The following is a 12,566-nucleotide window of genomic DNA, read 5'->3' on the forward strand; positions in this document are numbered from 1 at the left end:
GAGACCATGGCGTACGCCAGGACTTACCGGGCGTCACTATTGGTGATATTGTTGCAAATAGTCCTCATTTGCTCCGCTCAGGTGAGTTATCCGTGCGGTAGCTCTCATCGACTACCATCCAACACCGTACCGCTGGACAAAGGGAGTAACGGTTTTAATGTTTTGTTAAGTAACTTACTCTAACAGTATGATATGGATGGACAAATGCTGTGCAAAGAAGAAATCACGGTGTATTCCAAATCAACAGGATTATTTTAAAAACCTTTCAGTGTACGGAAGAGTGTTGAACTTATGTTGGTCAACCATTCAACATCCGATGACCAGCGCATTAACACGCATATGGAATCTTTTTGCACTAAACTAGTTAAATTGTGTCCAGCTGTATTCATTTTTGGAGAATCAAAAGTGCGCCACTGTTTCTAATAGACCTTGACCTTGTCTCAGCATATCCTTGTACACCTACAATGGTGCCATTGTGTCGCTCTCAGCAGACTCAGCCATTCCGATTTTCAGATGAATTTCAACACGTGAGGATTTAATTAACCATTGTGTATATTTTCAGAGGGTCCCAGCTGGCCCTCCGGGCCCCCCTGGACCACCAGGTATTGCAGGATTTCCTGGAGTCGATGGCATAGATGTGGGTTCTACTTTTTTATATCATTATTTTCTATAAGCAGAATTAAACTTTAAAGTGTTTAAACACAGAATCTTAAAAACTAAATCGAAAAATTCATGATGAATTTAACAGCACCCTCTGTGGAATTTTGTTTTAAATAAATGCAGCATATCTAAATAGTAATCATAAGGAGTCTTGTTGATTTATTTGATTTCAGGGAGATAGGGGACCTGGACCTGGTCCAGATGGTCCTCCTGTAAGTATTCTTACCTTCTTAACTGTCATACATAAGCATGTCACTGAGCTTTTTAAATACTCAATGACTATGATTTGTGATTATAAATGTCATAGGGACTTGATGGAGATGACGGCAAAAATGGGTCTCCGGGATTACCAGGAAAACCAGGAGCAGATGTAAGTGTTGTCTTTTGTCCTCTTAGTGTTGAAAAGTGAGACAAAATCAGCTTTTACTCTCTGTAGAACATCACTACCATCATAGGGATTTTCTGTAGTTTGTCCTGGCCTCAGTGCAAAAAATGGGGGGGGGGTACCTGAAATAAGAAACAGTTCAGCATAGTACATCAATTCAGCCATTTATTTAGAGAGAGAGAGAGAGAGAGGAGAGAGAGAGAGCCCCACAGTAGTTTCCTGAGAGAAACAGAAGCCCATTTGTATGAGTAGAGAACTGCACTGTATAGGAAGCCTAAAAAAATGGCAGCTAGGCTGTGTGAAAAAAAGTTTATTTACAGATTTTTTTTATCACTGTGAGATCTCTGTAACACGTGGTCAAATAAATGGTCAATTTTAGTAACTTTCATTGTGCATGATGCTATATTTGAAATGTGAAAGTAACATGTCCTTATGATTAATGGTGATTAATGGTATTGACGAAGTTTGAAACTATATATAGATAAAGTGGGTGGAGTCTGATACTCTATGTCTCATTGGTCAGTGGCTTTACGTATTTGTTGTGAGGTCCCTGACAGTATTTAAAGAAATATTTAGTAATTATTGTAAATTCAGCGACAATTAACTCATAGATAGATAGATAGATAGATAGTCTATCGGTCAGTCAGTCAGTCAGTCAATAAGTCAGTCAGCCAATCAGTCAGTCATTCTTAAATAGGAAACAATTAATGAGGCTCAAAGCCATGAAACATCTCATGACTGTCTTCTCAGGGTTTGACTGGGCCTATTGGAGAACCTGGCCCTGACGGACCACCAGGCCAGAAGGCAGGTTTTTACATTTTCATCAAACAAATCTTCTATGCGTGATTCAGAAAACCCAGACTTCTCAGTGTCAAATATATTTAGTCACCATACACTTCTACAGGATGAAATATTGATAAAAATACTTCGATATCTGCTTTGATATAAACTGCTTTCTCCTGGTGGGCAAGGATCACTAATGGTGGTTTAATGCTCATTGAATGGAAACCACCAATCCCAGCTAATGAAACCAAGTTTATATTCTTCAGAAATGACACATATTGGGATATGTTGTATAATACATATTATATTAAGTGGTTTTGACTTTCCAAAGAATAAAAACAAATCGTCTTTAGATGTTCAACATCTTTTTCATGATTTGCTCAGTTGTCTCATATTTTGTTGTGACTTCTCCTTTGGAATTGATTAATTGCTGTTAGGGTGAACCTGGAGAGCCTGGACCCCCGGGTGCACCTGTAAGTAAACATTATTTTGATTTTGTCTGATGCTCAGGTGACCGATTAATAGCCATAGCGAGTTGGAGCCTTAGAAATGAGCTGAACCCCGCTTTCGACTAATGCAAAATAAATGAAAGAATGTGATGTCATGTCTCTCACGCCAGCTTGTTCAAGCAGCGGTTGCTTACATTTGCTGAAGCATGTCTAAAGGATCCAAAGATTTTCTCTACATGAAAAGGAAATTACGTACTATCATATTTTTTTTTTTGCATATGCTAGAACGTCTATCAAGAAATTGACAGGTGCCATTAGCTTTTAGTGTTTTGCAAAGGAAAGAGTTCCCAAATGTGTAAAAGGGAGGCAGGGGATTCATATAGTTTTAATGTGTCCTAAGTACTTGAGGCCTATGCTAATATGTGTGCTCGTAAGAATCAGGCACCTTATATTTCTGAGGGGGGGCACTGCTGACTATTATTGAAAAGTTCTGCTTAAAATATGTAACACTGTATTATTCATTAAATGCAATGTACAGTACACATTACGGGTGTCCCCTCAGCATCAATAGGTCTTGTGTGGTGCCACTGTACAACACAGTAGTTTTATACTTTGTTAGATACTTTTTTATACTTAAGGTTTTATACGTTGAGCATCTTTGAAGAAATATTTTGCTATATTTTATTACTTTTCCACTCTGCATTAAACATGACATAGAGCAGTTTAGTCATTTCCAGAGTCAGTGGAGGATCTGAACCGGATACTGGTTTCTGAAAGCATAATGCAGCTTAAAAAATTGTGGTCTTCTCAGCGGTAGTCTTCTGCTTCTCATATAGTGAAATACCCTAATTTATATACTGAGAGTATTCAGAAATACCTATGTGATCTTTGAATGACCTTTCTGTGTAAGGAGGTGATGGAGAAAACCTATGGCCTACATTCTGCTGAAACGTAATGGTGAACAGGGGTCAAGTTCAGAGGCTTGGCTCTGTATCTGTATTTAGATCTTACGCACTGGAAATGCCCATTGGCTTGCCAGTATGGTAACCATTGCAAATATGGTGTGGGTTTAGGGAACTGTAATGTTTATAGCTTGGAGATATGGCTGATGTTCCTGGTTTTGAAATCAATACAAATCCTTTTAACTGATAACACTCTATAACGTTTTCTTCAAATTGTGCTCTGTGTGAGACTTCTAAAATATGTGTGATTAATTCTTTGCAACTGCTGACAAATGCATAGACAAACATTTCATATTTTCTCTTTATGACTTGAGTATGAGGCATGAAGTGAGACATGAGTATTCCATGAAAATGAACTCTTTTCGTTTAGACTGTGTAAGAGTTGTGAGTTTAACCGTGCTATTAATGTTTGAGATCATTTGCAATACAAATCCACTCTCTGTACCATGTGCCTACCTCCTAATTTTTACATTCTCTGTTATTAGGGTGTTGGGCCTGATGGAGAGGCTGTAAGTATCTTTACATTCGCAACAGATTTGAATAACTAAATAATGTTACTTCAGGCAGTGTCAAAAGTTATTACTGCAACCGGTCAATATTAAAATAAGAAAAAACTTTTAATTTTGGTTTTGGCCCAGTGGAGTTTTGAGCTGTGCCTCTTTATCAGGGAGTTCTCTGTTTGATTTTTGTAGGGTGCAGATGGGGAAGATGGTCTGCCAGGTGAACTGGGCAAAGTTGGACCTCCAGTATGTAAATCACTGTCAATTTTATTTCTGCAATAAAAAAATAATGCAGCTAAATTATCACTGATATAGTTAAACCATTGTTTCCATTTGGACATAGTCAATATCAGCATGTACATAAATCATAAACAACTGGTTTCTCATCAGTATTGCTTTAACAATACCTCAAAATGAGTCACAAGCAGTATATCCATTTTAATAACTTAGGTGTAATTTTAAGAATTATCATGACCCCACTTTGCCTTTCCCAACAGGGCAGCAGGGGATTAAGGGGGGCAGTGGGCCTTCCAGGGCCCCCAGGGCCTAGGGTAAATATTCATCAAGAAATTACTTGTGACATATCTCAATATTACCCCATCACATTGGTGTTTATGATGAAATAAAATGATATAACCACGTCATCCTGTTTGATCACTCATAGCAGTGGTAATAGTGAATGCAGAGTAATTATGATGAATTTGGAAAAACTAAAAAAAAAAAAAGTCAAAATGCACCAGGATCATCTACTTAAGCTGGCTGCCATGGTCTTTATGCTGATCTTTAAAGCGGATGTTTTCTGAGGTTTGACATTGCTCATTTCTCGTAGGGTGCTCCTGGAGTATGGAATGGCGAAGAGTTGGTAAGAATTTTCCAAGTTTGATTTTTAAATTTGAATCATGATGTTGCCTTACACACACTGGCTCCTCATAGAAAGGATGACCAAATTTTATTAGTTAGACTGATGATCCTCAAAAAATTCTCATCAAAATAAATAGAGAACAATCAAGTTGTTTCCTATAACAAAAGGGAGAATGTTGCCTGCTTTTGAGGGACAGACAGACAGAAGCTTTTGAATGATCTGAGATTATACTTTTTATTCTGTACCTCAGTGTCCGAACGCCTGCACTGCCGGCCTCTCTGGTCATTCTGGTCTCCCAGGAATGAAGGTGAGTTTCATCTTGTATCTCTTGAGGAATATACTTTTTAAACCATTTAAAAATCAAACTTGGATTCAACCAGTCATTTCACACATTCACTGTCTGCATATTTCAATAGCTATGCTCATAGAAGATGGTTACCAACAACACATATAGCATGTTTCTGAAATTACACTCCTATTCTGTCGTATGAAAAAGATGAATGATGAGCCATGTAAGTGGTACCAAGATGACACGAGGCTCAGTGATATCAACAGACACTGGAGTAGATGACCGGACCCGAGGCCTGAATCAAAAAACATTGGCACACAGTTGAACATGCTTGCAATAGCATTATAATGTCTAAGTAAAATGACTAGGAGGCATTTTAAGCAGTAAGTGTTAAGTGTTAATTCTGTGTTTTGCTAATTCTCTCTGTAGGGTCACAAAGGAGCAAAAGGTGAATCTGGTGAACCTGGAAAACAAGGACACAAGGTAACAGGCAAACAGCCACAATTGGTGTTACCACACCTGCTGTACATTCTGCAGTTATTATTTCTGTAATACTGATGTAATTACATTATTACCTGATCCCTCAAATGTAAAATAGAATAAATAGCTTCTGCATCAGGGTGATGTGCAGTATTTCTAGACATAGTAACTTTAATTAGTGAATCTTGTGGAACAGTAGCTGATGAGACATAATTGTAGATGTGTGTTGTGTCCCATCATTCTTCAGGGTGAGGAGGGAGACCAGGGACTGCCTGGAGAGCCTGGAGCATCAGGACTACCAGTAAAAAGACTTTTACAAACAATCCCAAACACCACCAAATAATTCACCATGCAGTGCTTTGTATATCCAGACACAATTTGAAACTAAGCCACCACATTTGTCCAGTAGCCTACAAACCACTGTATACGACAGTTCTCCTCCTGCCTATTAAATGTGTATGTTATGTGTGTGTGTGCGTGTGTGTGTGTGTGTGTGTGTGTTACAGGGTCCTCAGGGAATCAGAGGCATCACAGGCATGATGGGACCTAAAGGGGAGAGGGTAAGAGGGCAGGGCCAATGATGTAGTCTGGAGTATTTTGTATGAGGGGGGGGGGGCAGTGATGTTGGTGATATTTTATTTTATTATGGGGGAACAATTAAAACAAGATACTCAGGTCACAACATAGGGTATGAGGAAACAGAATATGATGAATTGTTTTTATTGTTATTAACTGAACAGAATTCAAATGTAATGTCAAATTCATTGGTCCATCATAACTTCAGCAATGGTGATTTTAATTTTCTACTCACATCAGTGGCAGTAGTAAGATTTTGTGATGAGCAGTCACAAAACGTATTTGTGTATTTCTACAAACAGGGTCCTCGAGGCAAAATCGGTGATTTGGGTCCTCAGGGCATAGAAGGAGCCCCAGTGAGTGCCAGTTACAAAATCATATTCATAAGTAGACTTTAGACTTAAAAGCGTGGGATGAGAGTTTGAACTGAACTTTGTAACCTTTAAGGAAGTCTTTTCATTGTTTAGAATACAGTTTACAGTAAGGGCTCCATACACTACTGATTCTCTTTTCTTCCGTTTAAGGGTGACCAAGGACAAAGAGGGAAAGTCGGTGAAACTGGACCAAAGGGTGCACAAGTAAATAGCAAACACAAATGAATCTTAAGAACCTATTTCCCCTATCTCTAACTGATAATACATGAGCTCATGTATGGAGCTGTAATATGGTCTGAGTTTGGATGTGGATTTGAACGTATTGATTGGGCTACTCCAAAGGACCAAAACAATAAGTAACTTCATTATTTGTGAGGGATACAATTCAAATCAGCTTTTCAGTGCATTGAGTACATTATGTGCAATAAACATGTAGTTACTGTTTAAGCACCGAGTTATTTGAGTGGTAAGAAAATGGATGCAGAGGCTCTAAATGTATGTTTGAGAGGCTCTCAATAATACATGTATCACAGATGAAACATCACTGGTTAACATCACTGTCATGTTTATCAAAACCTTTGCTGATTAGCTTGAACCAATTAATGTTGAAGGCTGAGTTTATTGCTTGATTTTGCTGTGTGTATTTATAGGGACCTCGGGGGCCACAGGGAATTAGGGGTTTGCCCGGCCCTAAAGGAGAAGCTGTAAGTTCATCTTCATGAATATTAAAAAGTTTATTGTCATAAAGTACTTTGTTGTTTTAAAATGTTTGACGTTACTCAAAACGTCTCATAAAATTACCTGCTTCCTACATGTTTGCACACTACTCTTTATTTAGAATTGCTCTGATTTGACAAGTCTACACTGTACTTGACAGTCTAAAGATCTAATTCACCATTTCAACTGTCTGATTTTAATTACAAACTCACCCACATACACTGTAGCCTGTGAATGTCTTGGTTTTATACAGGGTTTGCCAGGTGTGGATGGGCGTGATGGTATTCCTGGAATGCCAGGAGTAAAGGTGAAGAAGCTCTTGGTTTTTATGTACATTATGCAGTGAAATGCACAGCTAATGCATGATTGTTATGGATATATCAGTTATGATGTGGGTACACAGTGATTCAGTACATAAAGCTCTTGACAGATTTACATACAAAACATTACCTATCTTCAGTCTTCATAAGGGATTATGTTATAAGTAGTTAAAGTGTCAGATCTGTCTCACAGATGCTTTTAGTATAGACATATCAAATGACTCAACATATGGTTTATTCCAGGGCATTCCTGGAAAAGTTGGCTCTCCAGGTGACGTCGGATTGCAAGGACTTCCAGTAAGTATAATCGCAACACCAAGCTATCAAGAGACGTCAGTAGGATTTCTGATAATCATGATTATTATTTCATTCAGACTATTTATTATGTTATATTCACAACAGCCTTGTGAACTTCTTTTCACTAGTGAGTATAAATATCTAATAGGGTGTCACAATTTTATTTTTATTTTTCAGGGGTTACCAGGCATTCCCGGAGCAAAAGGCCACAGTGGTGAAAAGGTATGTTAATGAAGTGACAGTAATGACCCTTGAATAACCCATATGGTCATTACTGCCTTATTTTAAGATATAGTGTTTTATCTACGAATAGATGCCTGTGCATGTATATGTCATTGAGACTGGGCTCTTTTCTCTGTGTTTTAGGGAAACCCTGGTGATCCTGGTGTGTCTGGATTGATTGGGAACAATGGAAAAACAGTGAGTCACATGCGTACATGGCTGCTCCACCGTAACCTCGCTTTTGTAATTATGGACAGATGGATGGATAGATGACTAGATGATGGGCAGATAGACTCATTTACTGGCAGTCTGATTGACCGAGTCATTCGTTCTCTCATTCATTCATTTATTCATTGGTTAACCTGATTCACTGATTGAATGATTTTTATCTTTAGGGTGAGCGTGGGGAGCAGGGAGAGGTGGGGCCAGTTGGACCAAGAGGTGGGCCAGTGAGTATGTTTCTTTATGCATCACTCCTAATAGTGCATTGATGACTTACATTCAGCTGATGTGCTGTTGTGTCTGCTCTCTTTCTATCTACCTCTCCATCCCTCTTCTCTCTGTAGGGTGAGAGAGGAGAGAGAGGTCCTGATGGGCCTCCAGGAGACCCAGGTCCAAGGGTAAGTTATTACAAATAAATTAACTTAAGCATGAAGACGGGACACTTTTCCAGCTATTCATAACATATCGATGCACCGTAGTGTCAACAACCATTAACAAGAGGGTGATAAAAGGCAGCATACAATTTTACTTAAGTTACTCTCTATTAGAGTACAGGAGAATGTGTTTTTGCAAAAAGTATTAATGAGGGTTTACATTTACATTTAAGAAGGTCTACTGATTACAGAGATGTCATGTGAAGTTTAGATTTTTGGCTTGAAAGCAGTATGGTTTCCTACTTACCTTGCACTTGGCTATGGACCCCACCATACTAAAATGTTATTTTTGTGACTACTGCAGCCAACAGTTGTCTCAGACTAAAAGACATACAAATTTAAACAGTAAATTCATAAACCCTTACAGTTCGGGATGGCAATTTTCGTTTATTTGGAAACAAATGGTATTTTAATTGTTTCTTGGAGGTCAAGTCATTGAACAGTTTCCCCAGAGATGTCATTGAACAAGGCAAGGAAATAGCTAGTGACCGTATCAGGTGGAACCTTTAAATGAGGGCGGACAACAGTGTGGACAGGGGAGGATCCTGGCTACACACAGATTGGCTTTGGTACCATTTTGGTTTGACCTACCAGCCAGAGGAAATAGGGATTGTCCCTCAAATGATAGAAGAATGAAGAATGAAGATGAAGAATGAACAGGAGAAGAAGAAAATGGAGACAAACATGAGCACCATGTCTTTGTTACAGCACTGAAAGTTAGCCAAATGAGAAAGGTGTTTTAGTTGGCACTGACAGAAACATTTAAGCCCACAATCATGTTGAAAACCACTGAAACTCTTGAATAATGTTTTGGAGGTAAACCATTCGCTTGAAGTTTTTTTGATAGGGTTTAGATAAACTGTTACAAATATTACCACTGAAAAAAATGCACAATATGTTCTGGAAATGCCAGCTAATTAACAGTTTCTCACCACAATTCCCATGAAATAGTTGGCATTTTATGGTTTGTTAATCCCCAGGAAGTTGATAAGCCCTCTAAAGTCTGCTAACATACCTATTCACAGTTTTACCAGGTTATCAACAAGTAAAACACAATCAAAAGACATATTACACTTGGTCCTCTCTCAGATTCCTCTGTACTGTTTATGGAGGATAATACAGAGCACCCTCTTGCTGGCTCACAGTCCAACGAAGTCTCCTAATATGGCCTCTGTCTGCTTTAGTACAGTAATCTGCGGCTAAAGTAGTATGAATGGGCTGTTGTTGTCACAGACGACAGGCTCAACGCTGTTTTCTTTGGTAAGGCGATATTGGAAGCAGGAAGGGGTCTGAAAGGGCCCTCTGTTTAACAGGAATTCCTCCATCTGGTCAGCCAAAGGAATCAAGAAATAAGGACCAACATCATACACACCTAAAGACATACACCCTCAATACTCTTTTAAGTTAACATATCCACTTTTTTTTTTTTCAGTGTGGTCAGCTTGAGGTTTTGCAAACTTTGCGTCTGAATACAAGTGCTGCAGTGTTTGGCTGTTACAAAGTCATTTATTTTATGTGTGTGTGTGTGTGTCTGTGTGTGTGTGTGTGTGTCTGTGTGTGTGTCTGTGTGTGTGTGTGTGTGTGTGTGTGTAATACAGGGACCTAAAGGGGATCTTGGCCTGCCCGGACTTCCTGGTCCTGCAGGTTTGCCTGGTCAGAAAGGAGACAGGGTGAGGTTTTGAGAGGGACTAACATTTATGAACATTTATGACTGATGAATATATGTACTATGTGTAGACTTTGTTCACGATGTGTTTTTGCCTTGGTTACATTAGGGGCAATTAATGTATTGGTACATGCATATAATACACCTTTTGTAACATTTGTAATATGAATACACTATGCATTAACATATAATATGGACAGTATTGGATATAAAACACATATGACAACCCTAAGCTTTCAAATGAAATATCTGACAGATGTAAGAATGCTGGTTAATCATGTTTCCTATTTAATTTTCACTTCTTCGTTACATTTTTAGGGGGCAGTTGGTTTAACAGGTCCAAAAGGTGAACAAGTAAGTAACTTTTGTGTAGAAATAATTGGGTATGTTTATTTATTTCATGTGAACAAAGCTCTGTAAAAGACAGTGACTGATATTTAGACTGAAGGCAATAGAATAGAATAGAATAGAATAGAATAGAATAGAGCAGAACAGAATGGAGCAGAACAGAATGGAGCAGAACAGGAGAGAATAGCATAGTGCAGTGTGCATTATGTGAGACTGTTACATATTACACGAAATATGCAAAATGAGCACAAATATATGGCAAAACTACTTGTGTGTTTCTGTGTGCATAGGGAGCTCCAGGAGAAGAGGGGACACCTGGAGAAAAAGGCGACACAGTAAGACCCAGCAGTATTACAAAACTACCAATTATGGCAATTTACAATCAAGGATTTTGTTTGTTTGTTTGTTTTACAAAAATGGTTTTGGTGAGGTTAGGATTTTAGATTTAGTCAAATGATCTCATGCTCCAAAGAAAGTGCATGTTGGTTACTGGCATATACATATCTTATATGAAATTATCTTACTTTAATGTTATACATTAGCCTTATAGATTTTATGAAGCATGTTTGATATTATTCCCCCACAGGGTGACCAGGGAGAGCCAGGGGAGAAAGGATCAGTAAGTATTGCCTGCAACTGATCAAAGATTTATAAAATCCCACCACACATTTTCAATACATTTAATCTATAGTAATAGCAGTGTCAGGTTAATAATAGTGACAAACAAGTCAGATGTATATAACATATTATACTTCACAATAAAATAAGGTAAACAACACTATAATTGTGATGATACAGTGTTCTGAAAGTATTTTACAACAGTGTACAGCAGTATAATTACTGGTTGGAATAGTCCTGACACTGTCTATGAATTACCTCTTAATAGTGAATTATTACTCTACTGTTAAGAATCTTTGAAATTAATTACACATTTATTGACACATTATCATATGAAGAACAATTCTACAATTCAGTATACACACATTAATATTAGTAATATTATATAGCGTGTATAGCTGTGTAATACTCGTAAAGGATGAGGAGGAGGCAGATGGTCTTGGGAACCGACCTCAAGGGTATTGTTAGATAGATGCTGACAGCCATCACAATCAAAAGCAAGTCTGAATGGTTATTCCATGTTGTGTTCAGACCGGAAAACCTGGAGATACAGGAAATAAAGGCCCTGAGGGTGGGCGTGGGCAGCCTGGACTAGAGGGCCCACCTGGTGAGCCAGGACCTCGTGGAATGCAGGGTGACCGTGGTGCACCGGGACTTCCTGGATCACAAGGGCCAGCAGTAAGCCCCCAAACAATCGCATGAGTATTTGACTGTTGTTAGGAGTCGTGAAAGCACAAAAATACTCTGTTGTTTGACCATCATGCTGTTACCATGTAAAAATGCTTTTTTACATGAAAAACATTTATGATTTTACAACTGTTTCAACACAGAAGTGCTGTCATGCACTCAAAGTATAACTTCACTAAAGGTAGAACTAGCTGTTTTGCCTGTACTGAAACCATTTTGGCATCACTTGGAGTTCTGTACAAGCTGACAACAATAGTGTCTTTAGGATGGCCCACTGATATGTTTACACAATTTAGTACGTGTACAATTTAAGCTTTTTAGTGGACTGTCTCCAATTTGTACTGCTGGGATAGCGGTGTGTTGGATACCATTGCACCGTAACATCTGAAACATCTGTCATTTTCCTTCAGGGTCGACCACCAACTGATCAACACATAAAGCAAGTCTGTATGAGAGTCATGCAAGGTCAGCATTAACTCTTTACTACACTTGTAAGTCTATGTATCTGTTTTGTGCCGCTCTTTGTCCAAAGTGTGGCTGCATAATCATGAAAGTGTGACAAGAATAAGAGGAAGATCACATGGAGAGGCATACAGTGCATTACAGTTGAGGGGGAAAGTGTGACAGATATCAAAGGCTTTGATAAAGGACATGTTCTATGGACAATTTAAAACAGCATGCTTAAAAGTGACAGTGAGGGGCAAAGGTTTCTATT

The sequence above is a fragment of the Chanos chanos genome, chromosome 4 (assembly GCF_902362185.1).
Source record: "Chanos chanos chromosome 4, fChaCha1.1, whole genome shotgun sequence".
Taxonomy (NCBI): Eukaryota; Metazoa; Chordata; class Actinopteri; order Gonorynchiformes; family Chanidae; genus Chanos; species Chanos chanos.